The 19,065-nt window shown below is 43.5% G+C and overlaps 1 long non-coding RNA gene across 1 annotated transcript; it reads right to left on the reverse strand.

Annotated features, from left to right (window-relative positions):
- Window positions 1–12,967: 12,967 nt before the first annotated feature.
- LOC132654557 (uncharacterized) lies at window positions 12,968–17,405 on the reverse strand. Its single transcript, XR_009592184.1, has 3 exons — window positions 17,340–17,405; window positions 13,731–13,828; window positions 12,968–13,067 (listed from the first exon to the last, which is right to left on the reverse strand). It is a non-coding gene; the product is annotated as an uncharacterized LOC132654557 (long non-coding RNA).
- Window positions 17,406–19,065: the final 1,660 nt, after the last annotated feature.

Here is a 19,065-nt window from a genome sequence, read left to right on the forward strand (position 1 = left end):
CATTATATTGCAGGTGTCAAAGGAGTAGAACAGCCCTGCTGGGCATCCAGGTGGGGTGACTGAGGCTGAGGACAAGTCAACACTGTGAAACAGTCGCTGTTATTAGCTTACATGTTAATTTCCGTTTACTTTTTACTTCCTCCATTTCCTCATTTAAACAAAGAACTGTTTATAAAAATTAAGCATTGTGGTAGTTTGAGTGAAAATGGCCCCATAGGCTCATAGGCACTATTAGGAAGTATGGCCAGACTACAGAGTGTGTGGCTTTGTTGGAGAAAGTGTGTCACTGTGCAAGGGCTTTGAAAGCTCAGATCCTCAAGCCAGGCCAGTAGCTCCCAGTTTCACTTCCTGCTGCCTGTCATTATGAATGTAGAGCTCTTAGCTCCTTCTCCAGCACCATGTCTGCCTGTATGTTGGCATGCTTCCTGCCATGGTGATAATGGACTAAACCTCTGGACTCTAAGGCAATCCCAACAAAATGCTTTCCTTTAGAAGGAAAGCCATGGTCATGGTCATGCCATGGTCATGGTGTGTCTTCACAGCAATAGAAACCCTAATTAAGACCACCATCTCCGCTCATCTTTGTTTGGTTGAGTGTTTTCAAGAGAAATTTGAAGGATAATTAGGCTAGGAGAGAAGGGAGAATGCACATGGCTTCAAAGGAAGAAAAATAAAAATGTTCACAGAGAAGAACACAGATGGCCAGGTGGTACAGGATACAGCAGGTTTCAGAGATGATGGTGGTGAGGGCATCAAGGGTCCTAACCCAGTCAAGTGCCCTTGGGCCGTGAGCCACAGGCAGCCGAAATACCTGCCTTGGAGGCAGCAGCACTGTGGGTCTAGACATCCATGTGTGCATGTGAGTGTATGTGTGTGCTCATGCAGTATGCATGTGTGTGTATGTGTTCAAGACTGTGTGTGCATGTGCATGTGTATATTTGTCCATGCACACACATGTATGCATGTGAGTGTGTGTGTGTGTGTGTGTGTGTGTGTGTGTGTGTGTGCAATCATGGGAGGGGTATGTATGTGTTATTCTACCTGTTCTATCAGGCTATTATAGTCTCAATTTCATGTTTAAGGATTTAACCCATGTGTTGACTGTGACTCTCAGATGGAAAGACATTGGAGAACAAATAACAATCACCAACATCCTTATGTGGACACAATCACAATGATGCCAGTGAAGTTTTCAGAATATGTTCTTTTCAAAATAATTGAAGTGTAAGTTTGAGTGCCACAGTTGCCTAAAATGATCCCATTTAGACTTTATTCCTAATGATGTCAGGTAATCTAGTCATTTCCAGTTGTGAGCCTAGACTTTAACGGCTGAGCCATCTCTCTAGCCCCAGAAAAATCTAGCCAATTGTTGATGAAGGGATATTAGTCTTCTCTACCCCAGTTAGTTCCCAAATAATTGAAACAGAGACCTTTGAGATATATAAAAGCTTTGCAGCACCACAACAGGGCAAATATCAACTCTCCGCTCTTTTGCTATTAACCAGCTACACAGCCCATGTTACTTGCCATAATTGTTCCTACCTGGGCTGCTTCTGTTCCATCAAGTCATCCTTCATGGCCACATTCTCATGGTCCATACTGTTCCATGGTGACTTTCTTCTCTCCAGCTTCTACTGACTCCTGCTCTTCTCTCCTACCTCATGGTCCCCATTAGACCTCCAGCTTGGGAACCTAAGCTCTGCCTACTTCTCTTCTGCCCAGTTACAGGCTTCTAGCTATTTTATTAACCAACCAACTTTAAATTGGGGAGCAAGGTTTACACAACATCACCTGGTGTATGTGAAAATTTGCTATCATTTGGATAGCAACCAGACCTTGGGGGCCAGTATTTAACATTTGAATACATAACACCAGACCTTCAATTTTAAACATAGCCATAAAAAGATAGTAAAGTTGGAAAAGCGGAATTGGGACCATGGTCTCCTTGGGTTCCACAGACTTGCACAGGCAATGGCTACATGGTCCAGTTCCCAATGCTTGATTCCCTGGGGAGAAAAGCACTCAGCTCCCCTTTTAATTCTGTCCCCAGCACTTGGCTGGTCTGTAACCCATATGGTTCCGGCCTGAGTCTTCTAATGAATCCATCCTGAAGAGAAAGAACATCATTTTGATCTACACTTAGTAAACTTTTGTCTTTAATCAGTGTGGCTGGTTTTATTACACAGCTTGAGTTTTTCTGGTCTGTCACTCTTGCTACTATCACACTGTAAAAAAAAACATTTAAAACATTTTAAGTGGATATAAATGACGAGCTTTACTTTCTAGGAGCTGGTTTTGTGCTTTTCCACTTTAATTCCAGTTTTAGAAGCCTAATTTTACGAGTTTATCTTACACATTTTCACCACTTAACTCTTCTTACTGAGCATTGACCTTCTGGAATGGTAAAAGGAATATGTACATAAGAATCCAATGCTCAATGCCAAAAGCAAGTGGCATTATGAAACTACTCCTAAGGCCTGAATTTCCAAGTTTCCAGTCTTGAATCCCAGTTATTCAAATATGAGAGATGCAGTGAGACTCACTCACCCCCCCACACACACACAGTGGCGCTGTGTAAAGCCCAGATTCTCAGTTAATGCAGACACCTCAGAGAGTGAACAGGTGAACAGGGGAAACAAAGGAAATACACCCTGAGGGGTTTCCCTAGCTACCAGCATGTCTGACTTAAAAAGAAAATCACTCTGCTTTTCTACACAGTCCTAATGAGTTGCCAAATAAGCTGCAAAGGGTGTGGCCCCTTCACAATAAAGAGGTGTCCTGGCTAGGTGGCTTCTTCATTCTCTCTTTTCTTTTTCTGTCAGTGTGGCATGCCTGAGAACAAAGAATGGCTTCCATCAGATTGGCCTGTGGACACACAAAATGTTCTCTCAATTCCTAGTTGATGTAGAAGGGCTCAACCTACTGAGCACTACACGATCCCTGAACAGGCAGGCCTGGGCTATAGAAGAAAAGTAGCTGAACATGAGCCTTAGAGCAAGCTAGTATGATGCCTTCCTCCATGCTTTCTTCTTCACCTCCAGCCCTGAATTCTTTCCCAGCACTTACATGTAGCTTACCTTTTCATGTTGAGCATCCCAATTGAGCCCACTTCTCCTGTTGTGGGTGTACCGGGCTCTACACTGGCCTCTTCGGCACTTCTGCCTTCAGGTCCTGAGTGGAGGATTTTTTTTTTTTTGCACTGTGTTTCCATAGTAACCTCCCGTCCCTTGCACTGTGGCAGAGTAATGGGGAAGACCACTGAATGTTTCCAATCTCATATGGGTGTATATACAGAAGCAACCGACTGTGGATCAAAAGTAAAAAAAAAAAAAATTCAAAAAATGTACAGTAATAAATAACAACTGATAATAATTATACGATATAATAACTATTTGCATGGCATTTATTTGTATTAGACAAGTTAGAACCATATGAGGTGTGAAAGAGTATGTATTCATGCTATATGCAAAAACGACAACTCATTGTCCACCAGGGCTCCTGGCCTGTGGATCGCCAGGGACAGCATGGCCTCTCTTCAGACTAATCAAAAGTGATAGCAGTTCCATCTATCAGTACTGTGTTGCAGCCAGAGGAATATAGGATTTTGGTGGTCAAGCTTAGGCTATGTGTTATGTCCAGGCCTAAAGACACCCAAATGGATGGGCTAAAGGTGAAAGTTACCCTAGAAGATGTGGGTGCTGTCTGCAGAAGGAGAACATTGTGCTCTGTGTCCTAAGCAACTTTTCAAAATCCCAACATGTAATGAAAATTATATACAATTTATTTTTTCTTTAAGTTATACATTTTAAATCATATAAAAAGGTGAAAGGTGAGCAGCATACTAGGAAGCAGGCAAAGTTTACAGACATGCAGTTTATAGCAGAACAAGATGTACCAACACAGGCAAAGATGTTTGGTCTTGGTCTTATGTGCAATAAACTTGAAACAAGAAAGTGCAGAACTAGATATCGCTTCTTATTTTTGAAAGCACTTACAATTAGAGGATTCCCCAGGACATGAGAAAGGGCCTGTGGAAGTGTAACCAGGCATAGAAGGGCCTGTGGTGTAACCACCACAACCTGGAGGCACGCCCCCAACTGCTCACTGCTAGGAGCCAGTCTCAGGAGTACACTGATGAAAACCCCCAGCAGGAGGTTTGTAGGAGCTGCTCACCGCAGAACAGTTAAACTATAAAGAAACCAAAAGAAGAAGAAGAAAAAAAAAAACAACAAATAACAGGACAACTATGAGGTCAGAGTCTGATCATCATTTTTAAGTACAGAAAAGCCAAGGGGGTTAAATGATTTCCGGAGGAACACAAGGAAATCTCTGATAACTGGAAATGGAAGCAAAAGTTTCCTTCTTTCCAGCCAGGTGCAGAGATCTCAAAACGAAGCCCCTGTGGAATAAATTCCATGTAGACACTTAGAGCCTTCACAGGACTGATGTTTTCTCCAGCTTGAAAATTATGCTTCTCTGGGAGAGAAAGAATCTCTCGAGGAAGTATCCTGAAGATTCAGTGTAGCAGGCTCTGCCAACACGGCATCCATGAGAGTCTGGAGCAAAGGAGGCAGCGTTGCAGTCTGAAGCATTCAATTCGTCACTGAAGTTGTTGGGTTTGGTTTTTTGCTGTGACTAAACCCCTGACAGGAATCAGTGTAAGGGAAAAAGGGCTTATCAAGCCTTACTATGTGCGCTTTTCTGCCTCCAGGTTCCTGCCTTGAGTCCCTGCCCCAATGTCCCTCAATGATGGATTGTAACCCCCCCATTAGTTGTTTTGGGTCTTAGTGTTCTAGCACAGCAATAGAAACCCTAAGAAACTGTGTGAGAGGATGGGGAAGGCATGGCAACAGAAGCAGGAAGTCACTGATCACAGTCAAAACCAGGGCAGGCTATAAAGACTTGCACCTTGAAGTGGTACCCCGAGAGGTTCCGCAACCCTCCAGAACTGTACCACCATTTGAGGACCAAGTTTTCACACACCAGCCTATGATGTGAGCCTATAGGAACTTTCCTGTTCACAGTACAGCACTTGGCCTGCAAGTGTGGAAGGATTTATGTAACAGAAGTTTCTCCCAAAGCACTTATTTGGCATTTCACTGGAAACGAAGGATACATTCCTGTAGAGCGGTTGGAGCTCACGGAGTCAAAATGAACCTAACAGGAAAGTCAGGGTACCTTGAGCAGGTGTGTCAGAAGCACGTGAACACTTGAATCTGTGTCACAGCTTACTACAGAGCACCATCCCTGAACAGGCAGGCTGAAAAGCAGCTGAACATGAGCCTGTGAGCAAGCCAGTATGATGCATTCTGCTATGGTGTGGTATTTTCAGTGGCAGTGGTAGTTTCAGAAAACGGGTGTTCCCATTTTCCTCAGTAATTCTGGACAAGCTGAACACCATTTCTTTCATTTCAGGCGTAATTGGATCACACATTACACATCATACAGAAACTGATTATTTATCTTCCTACCTATCCAAAGCTATCTATCTACCTATTTACCTATCTATCCAAAATTATCTACTTATCTATCTAAATCTATGTCTATCATCTATCTATCATCTATCTATCTACTTATTTACCTATCTATCCAAATTTATCTGTCTACTTATCTATCTAAATCTATCATCTATCTATTTATCTATCTACCTACCTATCCAAATCTATCTACCTATCTATCCAAATCTAGCTAGCTAGCTACCTAGTTACCTAATTATTACCTATCATTTTCTATCTACTTGCCATCCATCCACCTATCATCTATCTATCTTTCTAATTACATATATACTTACCTACCTATCTACTATCTGTCATCTGTCTACATGACATATATCTACATGACATCTTCCTACTGATTCTATCTGTCTGTCTATCTGTCTGTCTGTCTTCTATGTACCTATCTATCATTTACCTATCTACCTACTTACCTACCTACCCGTCTATGTCGACTATGAAATGGCTATAAACGGATTATGAAACAATATTAGAGTTCAAGAGATCCTAGAAGCCTGAGATGCAGGAAGTTCGTAGAGATTCAAAGGGTGATAAGATAATCAACTTCTGAAATGGTGGTTGCTACTGTTGCTGATGAGTGAGGCCAGTGCTGGTCATAGATTTGAGAGCAAAGCCGCGGAGTTGAGTCAAGCAGTGGAGGGGAAAGGACAGACTGGATCTAAGTAAATAAGTAGACCTCAGGTCCAAGTACACAAATAGGAGGAGAAGCAGATGGCAGTTAAACAGGCTGCATCCACAGCAGGTACAGGCTGACCCAAAGCCCCTAAGCACTGTTCACTTCTTTACAGAGCTGTGGCGGGAGTTCACTCTTTCCTTGGGCTGGTGTGTTCGATAAGTTCTTCTGTCTGCTCTACATGGCATGGTTTTAATATGCTCATGGACTCCTATAGTCCCAATTTACCCAAATAAACGTATAAGGGGGCACTCTTTGTAGTCCTAGGAATCAGCCATTTCTCAGCTGTGCTGCGTAGGTGGTACTGCAGAGACAGCATCAATCACACATGCACTCAAGTTCAGTTGCATCCTCCATCTTCAGCATGAGTCAACTGTTTAAGCAGTATAGACTAACTTAGGGCAGGTCACAGCCTTATCTCATCACCAGGACTGCCAAGAGGGAGAGCAATTCTTCCTGAAACTCACCAGTATCAGCGATCTACGATTAAGACCCTTTAACATCATCAAAATAACAGTTTTAGTACAAATACGACGAAGGAAGATAGTGAATTCTGCAGAAAGCCATTTTAAAACTCTGTTTTAGGCTACGATAACAACCCTAACTAAAACCCAGCTTCTCCAGGGAAACAGGGGGCATTCAGGTGAGGGATGTTTGCTCTTGGTAAGACACATATAGGAGACTTTAGCCAACCTGCTATCCCGAACCCTGCCTAAAGACCCAAGGAAAGAAAACTGCCTCTTCCCTTTGTTGGAAACATACGGCCCTGCTAGCTGGGACCAAACCTCAGGGCTCTGCTGCCTGCCCTCCTATCTCTAAGGCCAAGCTTCACCACTGGAAAACGTGAACCTCACTCTAAAATCATGAAAGGGCCAGTGGATTCTCTCCAAGACTGTGGAGAGGTAGGGAAGGTGATTGGCTCACTCCAGATCTTGAAACATCTACCTCTTCCCCCTGGTTCTCCTGCTCTCCAGCAGGGCTGTACTTCCCCTGAGGCTTCCTACTGGGCTCTTTCCTCATACTTTTCCATCTACCTTCTCTGCAACCCTCTGTGATTCCGGATATGAACTTGCCAAGAGGGCAACAGAGCCTCAAGCCAAAAACAGGAGAACAAAGGCCTGGAGAATGGGGACAGTAGCCACCCCAGTGATATCTGCCCAGTTCCTACAAACCAAAATGGCTTGAAGCTGTGCCTAGTCATCCTAGCATCTCATCAGCCTCTCACATCTCCTTGTCTTAGTCATTGTTCTACTGCTGTGAAGAGACACCGTAGCCAAGGGAACTTACCAAAAAAATAAATAAAAGCATTTAACAAGGTGCTTGCTTACAGTTTCAGAGGATTAGTTCATCTCATCATGGTGGAAAGCATGGCAGCAGGCAGGCAGGCAGGCAGGCATGGCACTGGACAGCAGCTAAGAGCTGACATCTGATCCACAGGCCAGAGGCAGAGAGAGAGAGAGAGAGGGCAAGACTTGGCCTGGTGTGGGCTTGTGAAGCCTTAAAACCCAACCCTACTGACACACCTCTTCCAAGAAGGTGATACCTTCTAATGTTTACTAAACAGTTCCACCAACTTTGGGCCAAGTATTCATATATGAACCTAGGAGGACCATGTTCATTCAAGCCATCGCATTCCCATCCCTGAATTTCCTAGGGCAGAAATAATACTGTAAGAAACACAGTGGCTCTCAATCTTCCTGATGCTTCAATCCTTTAATACAGTTCCTAATATTGTGGTGACCCATACCATAAAATTATTTTCATAACTGTAATTTTGCTACCATGTAAATATCTTTGTTTCCTAGTGGTCTTAGGGTGAACTCTGTGAAAGAGTCCTTTAACCCCTAAGGGGCCACGACTCACAGACTCACAGTTTGAGAAACACTGGTATAATAGGTAGACAGTAACAGCATAAATAACATTGTCTGATACAATAAAGAATCTAGCACTGAGCCTCACACATAGCAAGTACTTAAGGCCCTCTTCCAGTTGCTATTCTATTGCCTACTTGGAGTGCTATGCAGTTAACGACAGGGAAATAGTGAAAAGACTTAATTCACCCAAATGATTCTAAGTCTATAACACAGGACTAACTTTATTTCAGTATCTAACCTACGCAAGTCTGTACATGTCTAGGATTCAGCTCACGCCACATGCCAGTGCTGTATTAACTTGACAACGGAACTGGACCATGTCTTGCTGAAATAAGGAGAGTCTGCACGTTTAAACGTCACAACAGTAGCATAATGTTTAAAATATTCCTAAGTCTTTCCTGGGACACCAGACATCCAGTTCTGAGGCCGCATCAAGCAGCAACGGCTAGTTAGAAGCCAGAGTCCACCAGGCTAGATAGTGTCATGTTTGCAGCTACACCGGAAAAGGTGTCTATCCTGAGAGACGATGAGCCCATCCCTCCGCGTTTCTTCAAGGTACCAGAGTTGTACATGCCTACCCAAACTTTGCCTTCATCCAGGCATCTGGAAAAAGGAATTCTTGCTGTAGGGCGAGGGGCTTGGCAGGGGAGAGAGGGCGAGGGGATGAGAAAGGATTTTATGATTAATAGAAATGAATACCAACAATGAGGTTTCCTGGTTGGACTACGGGATAGCTGAACAGAACAGCAGAGACACATCCAACGTCATGCCCACCACAGGTGAGTGCCCTTGTGGAGAAGGTACACCCCGTTTTCAAGTGCGCAGAGTTAGAATAACTTCTGCTGTCACGCTAAGAGTAGGCTTTGCTTTGCAGAACTTATTTGTTTTTTTTCTCGCGTCTGCCTGACTGTATTTCGTATGTTTTGCCTTTTTTGTTCTAGAGTGAAGCACAATTCTGAAAACCTGAGTTTCCCCTCACATGACCTGAGCCCGCGCACATGTTCGGACCTGTGTTGACGTGAAAATCAAACCCCTGAAAGTGCTTAAGATGCATAGTTTTAGCAAGAAGGGATTCTTTTCACTGACTTCCTAAAGTAGCTAATGAATTCAAGACCTCAGAGGCTGAGATCTGGGGGCCCCGTAGAGCAAACTCCAGGGTGCCTGAAGCCAGGGCATGGCTGCCATACACTGCTCTTGGAGACAGCCTGTACTGGCAGATGGCATTTATAGCTCTGGGCTCATGCAACTTGCCAGGCTTGGAGGGAACACTCATTTGGGACTCATTTGGGGGTAGCCGTTTTAAGAATCTGCCCTGGCAAAGAGGGGTCTGCCTGCGTCCAATGGCTTTTTAATGGTACTCTTTTCTCTTCCAAATATTGCCTCTATCATCCTCCATGAATATAGTGTCCTCAAACAAATGACAAACTTCAGGTACACAGAACTGCTTTGCCTTTTCCAGCACATTTGCAATGTAAATACGAGGAGCTGAGTGATTCTTGTGTAAAGTGCTAACATATATTTGTTCTGCTGAGCAGAGAGACCTGACTCTCTCGGCCAAGAACAGCCCAGGGAGGCCTGGCCTCCATCTCTCTTCTCTCCTCACCCTTTGGCAGACACCGCCACTGACCTCCTACCTCAGGGAAATTAAAAGGCACTTGGTCCGTTAACAGCTCCATCTCTCTAGCTAATTTCAGAGGAGTTCTAGGACAGAATGAAACTGCAAGATAATGTGGTGCTTCCCTTCACACTCTGTGGGGTCAGAAGAACTGTAAGGTGACGAGAAGGATCTGTCCAGCCTCCAGGGCAGCTCTCCTGAGCCCAGGTGTCTGGTGGCGGGGGTGGGGAGAGACGTTAACAATTACCTCAGTCTAGCTGGAGTCTGAGGCAGGCCCAGGAGGAGGAAGTGGGAAAGGAAGACCACTGGGAAATACTATCTCTGGTGATCAGGAGCCTTTGACACTCCTGAAGATGCTCCAAAGCCTGGATGAGATCTCTTAAATGCACATGCCTGGCTCCATCTGCTCGCTTTACCTAGGCTCTGCAAGGTCCAGCCACACACACATCCCCTACAAAATTCATATATTGTCGCTGCTCCCATGTTGACCTTTTCCCCCTCGATTCTTTGCCTAGATAATGGCATGTCATCTTCAGAGCTTAGCTGGAGAGGCTCTTCTCTAGGAAGCTGTTCCCAAATACCCCTGCCTAGTTTCTAGTCTCCCTAGGAGACTCTGAGAGGAGCCTGAACTATTTTCCAATTGTTCACAATTTTAGAGCTGATGGTCTCTCTTCTCCTACTACCTCTGTAAGCTGTGAAGAGCAAGAGCTGGAAATCAGTCTGCCTACTGTTATATCTCAAATAGCAGCTGGTGTATTACAGGTTGTTTGTAAGTAACAGAACGAACAAAAGAACGGAAGAATGAATGAAGTCAGGACTCAGCCAGCCTGCCTGTGCCTGTCTGAAAGCAGGTAGGTTAGAACCAGCAAGATCACAGAGCCTTGCTCACATCATGTAAGTGTCATCCGAAAATGAGGGTGATTCATACCCTTGTCAGTATTTGATGTGATGATCCATACACATACCTACCCTATAGGAAGCACTTGAATAAGTGTAAGCAAAATTAATGCCTTATGACTTTGGAGATCTTGATCTGATACCTCCAAAACACCTTGTAGAGCCCTAGCTCAGAGTCTCAGTTTCTCTTTCTACTTCCCTCAGATCTGTGCTTGTGTGTGTGTGTGTGTGTGTGTGTGTGTGTGTGTGTGTGCGTGTGTGTGTGTGTGTCTAGTGTGTGTGTGTGTGTGCGTGTGTGCGTGTGTGTGTGTGTGTGTGTGTGTGCGTGCGTGTGTGTGTGTGTGCGTGCGTGTGTGTGCGTGTGTGTGTGTGTGTGTGTGTCTAGTGTGTGTGTGTCTGTCTGTCTGTCTGCCTGCCTGCCTGGTACCCTCCCACCTACTATACATTGATTGTGACCTTGTTGCTGCCCCAATCCATTCTCTCAAGCCTCCCTTCAATGCTCGCGTGCACACACACACCACACACACACCACACACACTGTGGCATCATTGTCCTGATGAATTCCAGATCTTTTGACTGTCCGTGATTTAATAGTCGCCTATAAGAAACATACTAAATCTTCACTTAGTTTTAAGGTGCTTTTTGAGGCGTTTTTAACTTTTATCTACAGACAGCTACAATTTTCTCTGCGTATCCAGTTTTTAAGACAAACTGCTAGGAAAGACAATGAATGCATCAGTCTGAAAACTGGAGTTTGCTTGGTAGTGGTACATGCTTGCGGCTTCTGAATGTATTAAATATATATATATATATATATATATATATATATATATATATATATTAGAAAGAGGACCCAGAAGAGCTTTCAGCTGGTAGGTAAAAGCATATGGAAGTACTTGGATTTGTTTGTTTGTCATGTTTTTTTCAAATTGATAAACCAACTGGAGGAAATTCTTTTTAACCTAAACCCCAAAGGGATGTGTCAGCCTGTCAGCCTGTCCCTGTTTGGGGAGCATTCTGACAACAAACTTGACATTTCCAGGGATAAACTGTCAAGATTCAGCACCAGTTTCTTGATTGCAATAGCAAGTGGTCACAGACAGTCTCAGTTTAAAGCCAGGGACCTTTGTATCTGCTGCTCCAAGAGGCCATAAACATATGTATCTCTGGAAAACACTCACGTGTTTTCAACTTCCTGAAGAATTCTTGTAAAATATAACCGAACCACATGACCCTTTGTCCTGGGCTTTTATTCCACTAATGGACAAATTGGGAGGAGGCTGAGAACAAATGTGCTATTAATTACCCAGATGCCTTTTTAATAGAACCTTGGATTAGTCTTTAGCCACTAAACATTGTCCAGAAATTTCTTAATAATGCTGGTGTGCAAAGCATTCCTTCCAGGAGAATAAAGATCTCATTGCTTGGCAGGCTGAGTTCTGCCAGGTTAGCGCAAGAGACAGTAGACAAAGAGCAGGTATTGTGTAGACCGGAAAGAATGACAGGCCGTATCTGAGCTGCCCGGCCTTCCAGCAAAGGCAGATTCTCTAATTCGCTGCAGATTCCCATAAAGCTGGGTGGTCAGCTTTGGAGAAACGTAACAGTGGGGCTATTGATTCTGGGTGGGAGCAACCTAATTCTGAATTAACCTGAATTGATTCGGTACAACAGAAAGCCTTGGTATCGGATTAAAATTAGGATTAATATGTCAAATGTTAGGTCAAGATGTTAAAGCCCCGGTGCTCAACTACCTACCTGAAGAAAGTTGAAGTTGATGCAGGCAGGGCTTGCAGCTAGAAGATGATTTGTTGGGTTGGTTCTAGAAAAACTGGCTCAAAATTCGCTGGTGGTAGGGAGGGCATGGTAGTACTTGCCATGATACAGAAGGTAAGTGTGTTTGTGCGTAAGTGTGTGAGAGTTGTGTACGAGTGCATGTAGGGGTAAATCTGTATGATTGTGTCTGTGCATGCATGTGTTTGCATGTATATATGAGACAGAGGGGGAGAGAGAAAGACTTTCATCTGGCATAGTAATAGCTGAGAGACAGTCTGGCTCATTATCTGTTCCTGCTTTTGTAAAATTGTCTTGCCAGAGGCCAAATCTGTTGCTTCAAGTTTTCCAAGGAGTCAGCAATTAACTCTCCCCACACTCTTTGCACTCTCCCACTCACCCGGGTAGGACCCAAACTACCATCTTCAATGTGTTCTCCCAACAGATAGAAGGATGTATCCCTGTTTAGGAAAACAGAAGACGATGAATAACTCTGAAACGGAAATTTAAAACCCCTTGGTTTTCAGTCACATTAAGAAACATCCACACAGCCACATCTGCTGAGACTTTATTTCAACTGTCATGATACAACAAGGGAAAAGAGCACACAAGTGAGCTGGGACAGGGGAGGCATTTGGAAAGGGAAAGTGACATTTTATTGGAATATGCCTTTTCCGCCGTGTTTTGTGGCGACTTTGATATTTTCCACCTTCTGTACAGCTTGTCTTGAAAGAATGAAGAGATAAAGGCATTTTGTGGGTAGCACATTCAAGGAAACTTTGCTTTACTTAAAGCAATGTGGTGTTTAATGCCCAGATCCTGACAGTTAATAAACTACACTTCCCACTCTTCCTGTTTGATTTTCTCTATTAGCCTTGTCTCATTACTGTAATGTGGCATGGATAATAGAATGTTTAATCTATTTAGGAGTGCTGCAGTCTGGAGGCTTGCGGGTGATTTAACCGAGGCAGAGTGTATTTGCAAAGTCTTCAGCCGTCTCTAATAATAAACAACTTCTGACTTACAGTGTCATTTTGAGGTTTAACCTGCCCGATGCCCTTTGCCAAATCCTACAAACAGAACATTCTCTCCTGCCATGGTCTAGTTTTCTCCTGGCTTGTTACTGGATTCAGCCACCTGCCTGGATTTTCGGCACCTGCCCACTGGCCCCTGGTGGCAAAGAGTAAAAACCTGCAGAGGCTCCTACACAGTCTCACTCTCCCTTGCTCTGTCTGGACAGTTCTCTTCTGAAATCAGTCTATCCTTAAACCCACCAGTCCTGTATTTATTCCCAGAATCCTGTGAGGCAAATGAGCCAATGAATGAAAGTAAGGCGTGAATATGAATCTGCCCGCAATGATAGGATTAATATCAAGAGCTGCTAGTACCTTTATGGACTGGGGAGAAATGCTGGTGCAGGAGACACTTTCAGGCAAATCCCATCTCTAGGGCCTCTGTTCAGCAAACCCTCAAGGATGGCTAGAGCCTGTAATAAAAAGAACAGGAACTTTACAGCCCGGCTCATTTCAACATGGACTTCTCGGTCACCCGATGCTTGGGCTAAGCTTCTCAACCTCACCCCAAGTTCTCAGTTCTCCCATTTGCAAAAGTTGGATAATAACACCCTGTCCTGAAAGAATATTGTAGGAAATACACACACGCACACGAACACAGAACTATCTGAAACACATTGTGTCATTATTTCCAGCAGAAAGAAGGAGGTACACTTGCAACATACTATTTGTATTTTTCTTCTTAAAATAGGATGTTCATCGGTTGTAAATGATGTGGGGCAAAAAGAATAAGGGAAGTCAGGATTGACACCACAGGCCCCCTCAAAAACAAACAAACAAAAAAAGATTTGGGTCGCCAAGCAGCCAAGCCATAGAGCCGGCTGCACGTCTGCAAATATTCTTGTTGAAGTTAGATATCTCTCAAGCAGGCTGAAGCAAGAACGCAAACGTCCCCTCTGCTCTTCAACCGTGGTAAGCTTGTGAGCTGTGGGCTGCAGCTTCCAAAAGGTAACAGCTAACAGCAAACCTGCTTTCTCAATAAATGCAGACAACAGGCAACGCTGACAAGTGGGCAAGGATTGGAAGTTGTTTACACAGACATCTTCCAAAGCTGAAACGGGCTCACAATTATGCAAGCTTCTTTGTAACACTCACAAAAGCTGGTTTGCAGTTAGGTAGCGTCTAGACTCCTTTGATCAAAAAAAAAAGGAGCCGCAATTAGGGGCTGCTGAATTTACTAACACAATTTTCTTTCCCTTTCTCCAATTATTTCTCTTTGCAGCCTTGGCTTTTAGGATCCAGTTACAGCAGAGCGCGCTGCTTAGTCAGCAGACATGCGCCATTTGGAGGATGCCACAATCGCCTTTTTTACAAAATTAAATTTCGAAGCCGAAAGTGTCAAGTTTCATGTCTATTTAATATAATTCTACGAGACTTTACACAGCTCTGTGAAGACTAAATCGGCACCCACCGGCAGCAGATGCTGTCCAGTTTAAACATGCACCAACTGGTACCCACGGTCTCACTGCTAATTATTTCACCGAGTACCATCCACAGAGAACCTTTATCAACCAAGTAAATAACACCCTTAACATGGAAGATTACCTTAAGACCCATCATAAACCTATGGCTAATTAGCGAGATTCAATTGGCACAAATTAAGAGTGATAAATTATTATAATGTTAACTACGAAAAGCATCATGGTTACACTTTCTAGTGATTAAGCATTTAAGAACCCCAACACCATATGGGTACTCTCTCACATTCTCCTCTCTCTCTCTCTCTCTCTCCCTGCATTGTTCATCTTTACCTGAAGCTTTCTCTGGGAACCACAATATAATACCCATTTGTGCATTTTTTTTCTTGGTGTTCATGAATTTGCTATTTTGTGTATTAAAGAGAACCTTTTTTCATTATAAAATAAGTTCAGGTCCAATGTGCCTGAAAGCATCACCCAAAAGAGAATCATACAGAAGGACTTCTGTGTTCACAAAGTGGATGCCAGGAAGGTGGTCATAAGAAGGTAACCCTGCGACCCTGCCTGCCCTTAGTCAAACTGCCTTACAAATCCCCTTTCTTGGAAACTCATGGTCAGTAAACATTTTATCTTCAAACTCACACATGCTCTTTACAGCTCACTGGTGGCTCCTTCATGGAGACATGGTACAGGGGCAAAGGCTTCTTGTTCCACACTCCCTGTGCCAAGATGTAAAGCAACCAGGAGGGGAGCAACGGCAAGAGACACTGCAGAGGTGACACCAGACCTGTATTCTCGTTAACTCTTTCCTGCTAGTTTTACTCTCAATAGCTTTATATCATTAATGATTTAAAGGATATGTTTTTCATTTGAGACTCCTGGATTCTAAGCACTTAGTAAAGTAATGTGTTCTACTGAGTGGCCAGGCTGGGTTTCTCTTGGGAGGCTAAGAGAAAACACTGTGAAGTAGGGTACCATCTGCTTGCAAAGACAATGCACTCAGTACTCAAGGCTTAAATAAGTGTTCTCATAATAAGCGTATAAGAACATACGCTATTCCTGCCTCAATGAAAAACTAGTTTGTGCCAAGTATGATGGTGCAAACCTGTTCCAAAATCCCAGCTCTTATGAGGCGAAGACAAGAGGATCATGAGTTCAAGACCAGCACAAAATGTGTTGAGACACTGCTTCAAAAACAAACAAACAGAAGAATTGGTTTGGGGTAGGTACAGTCTTGTTAAGAGAAAATCTAACTATTTGGGAGTAAATGGTCCTGTCAGTCTCTGGGAGGCCCAAGATTTGCTGATGAAAGCATGCAAGATGAATTCGAACTTTGCGAGCAGAATAGATCCATTGTAGAAACATGAATCATTAGAAGCTTCAACAATCATGAAATATTTCATTCTATTCCATTCAGAAAACACTCAATAGGTTAAGCCTAGAGGCTTCAAAGTATCCCATTAGCTAATTAATAATTTGGTCAAAATATGTCATCACTAAAAATACTTTTACACATCTGGGGAGAAATATAAATAAGTCTAAAGATAGTATTAACCATAATGACAAACTCACCAAGTTTTAAAAATTAGGTTTTAGTTTCATTTAAAATGTCACTGCTACAACTCCTGATTTCTGAATTCTTTGTATGCCTTTATCTAGAATACAGTATCAAACCTTCCAGATTCCCATCAGGATTTTAACAGTAGGACACTGCCTAAAAGGCCTTCCCCAGATCTAGTAATCACGTGAGAAAGACATGGAAAAGGCTAGTTTGGGTAAGGAAAGACTTAATTATTTTTTGATGTTCCTTTAAAAGAAATCTTTCCTTGTTTGGCAACAGTGTTTAAAACTAATATTTGAATTTGGTATTACTTTGCATTTAGCCAAACACTGACCTTCTTTAAAAACTGGCTTCAAAAAAAAATAGTTTGTCCCAGTTTCCCCTTCATTTTCAAGTCAAACCATATTCCAAGGATAATGAAAGCCATGCGCTCTCACTTTGTTCCCCTGATTCCCTCAGCATTTTGTTTTGGAAGATCACCTGGCAACAGGCTTATGAATGAATCCATTTCCAGATCATGTCCTTTACGTTTGAACTTGAATCTGACCAGCAATTATAAAATCGTTAGTGTGGAAAGTCAAGTATTTATTATAATTTTTGGTTCTTTGAGTCCTAAAGAAACACTCTAATGCATGGATGGATGGATGGATGGATGGATGGATGGATGGATGGATGGATCACCTCAATAATGCCTCCACAGGCCTTCAAATTTTGGATATATAATGCTCAAAATCTTTTCCTGTCCAAAGGAAAGCCTCTTTCTTGTTGCTTCCATTGACTTATGCTAATAAAATAAAATATAAATTCTACCAGTACTTCTGGCTGTATTATAAGTTCTGGCATATTCCATATATGTCATTTTCAAATCTAGATCTCTCCAGACTTTGAAATAATGTGCGTCCTTTCTGAAAACCCAGGACAAATCTGTACAATGAAACTTATTACCTGAAATGAGGACTTTTAGGAGATGTGGACACTGGCCTCAGAATGCGATCCAGGAATGCTGACAGCAGCTGCATTGAACTATGAGGTAACTTCGTGCCAGACCCTGGGCTCTTTGTACCTCCCATTGCCTGGATGAATGCTAGGGAAAAGCCCAAGAAACTGTTAATTGTTTTTTCCCAGTCACAGGTAAGAAAGGTCACCAAACCATTTGGGGCTACACAGTCAACGACCAGGTGGCTCAAACCTCCAGACCATGTATATCCAGAGCTGGACCCCAGTGCTGACGCCACAGGGGAACTGACTGCACACGGGTAGGACTTTCCCAGCTGGTCCTCTGCCTTGGACTACAGCTCTCTCTCGCCTGTGAGCTGTTTAGCAATTTCCAAAGCAGGTAAGTGAGAGATTCCTACCAAGCTCCCTATAAAACACCACGCTGTCGGGGAAACCTCCAACTGAATCTGGACACTCCCGAGAACATCCCAGATGTGCTCCTGGGGAACCACAAAAGTTGGATGTAGAGCTGACCTCTGACCACTTCTTGGCTATCGGTGATGTGTTCCTAGGACATGAGAAAGTATCCTGTGTCTCCATCACCTAAGGATGAGCTGGGTCCCAGGGCTGCGGCAAGCACGTGCTACAGACACGTTCTCGACTTACATGGAGACAAGACAGTGCCGTGAGTGAAAATGTAACTGTAAAACACGCACAGCACCCAGACCCAAAAATATAAATAAGGAAAACAGTAACTCCTTCCGTGTGTCGGAAATCAAGAGCTGAGAGCGTGAGACGCCTTCCTTCCCCAAGCTGGAAGTTGGAGGCTGTGCACAAGGAGACACACTGCTATCACCTGTCTGCCATGGATACACTTTCACTTCTCCCAGCTGAAGGGAAGTGAACACCTGGAAACAATGAGCTGAAAGAAGCCAAATCGTACAACAATGCGTCCGTTGAAACAAAAGATAACTCAAAAGGTACACTTGCAAAGCGGTTTAGATGGACGATTCATCTAAGAGTTTATATGCTTGAGTAAAGAAATAGGAGAACAGCAGCGTTCAGCAAGTGGTGCTAATGATCCCTAATTTACTTCAAAATTATTTGAGGACTAGGGAGCTGGCTCCATTGGTAAAGCGTCTGTCCCACAGACATGAGGACCTGAGTGCCATCCGTAGCATGCAAGTAAAAAAAAACAACAAAACAAACAGTAAGGAGATATTTGCCTATAATCCCAGCACTAACAACAGACAGATGACTCCCAGGATTCATCAGCAGCAAGTATAACCAAATCAGTGAGCTCCAGGCTCAGGAAAGAAACCTCCAAAGCTAAGGCAGAGAGCAATTTATCAATACAAACAGCACCAACCTCTGGCCAACACACACACACACACACACACACACACACACACACACATACATACATATATGCATTCACAGATGGATGTGGAAGGTTCAAGGCCATCCCCAAAGCCATGGTATAGCAAGCCTGAAGATCTGAGACCTACAGTTTTCAAGGAGATTCAAGTGATCCGACATTGGTTCCTCAGCTTTGAGCCCCCCATACACCGTCAAACCAACTTGGCCGAAATTTCCAGGCAGATGTCAGGTTCTTATATACATCCATTCTTCACACATGATCTTAAGCCGGCTCCAGGTGGTGGGGAGTGGGGACAGGAACCTGCTACATGCTTTGTCTTGTTTGCTGACACGTGAAGCTAAATTCAACAGAAGG

This window comes from Meriones unguiculatus, chromosome 6, assembly GCF_030254825.1.
Source record: "Meriones unguiculatus strain TT.TT164.6M chromosome 6, Bangor_MerUng_6.1, whole genome shotgun sequence".
NCBI classification, from domain to species: domain Eukaryota; kingdom Metazoa; phylum Chordata; class Mammalia; order Rodentia; family Muridae; genus Meriones; species Meriones unguiculatus.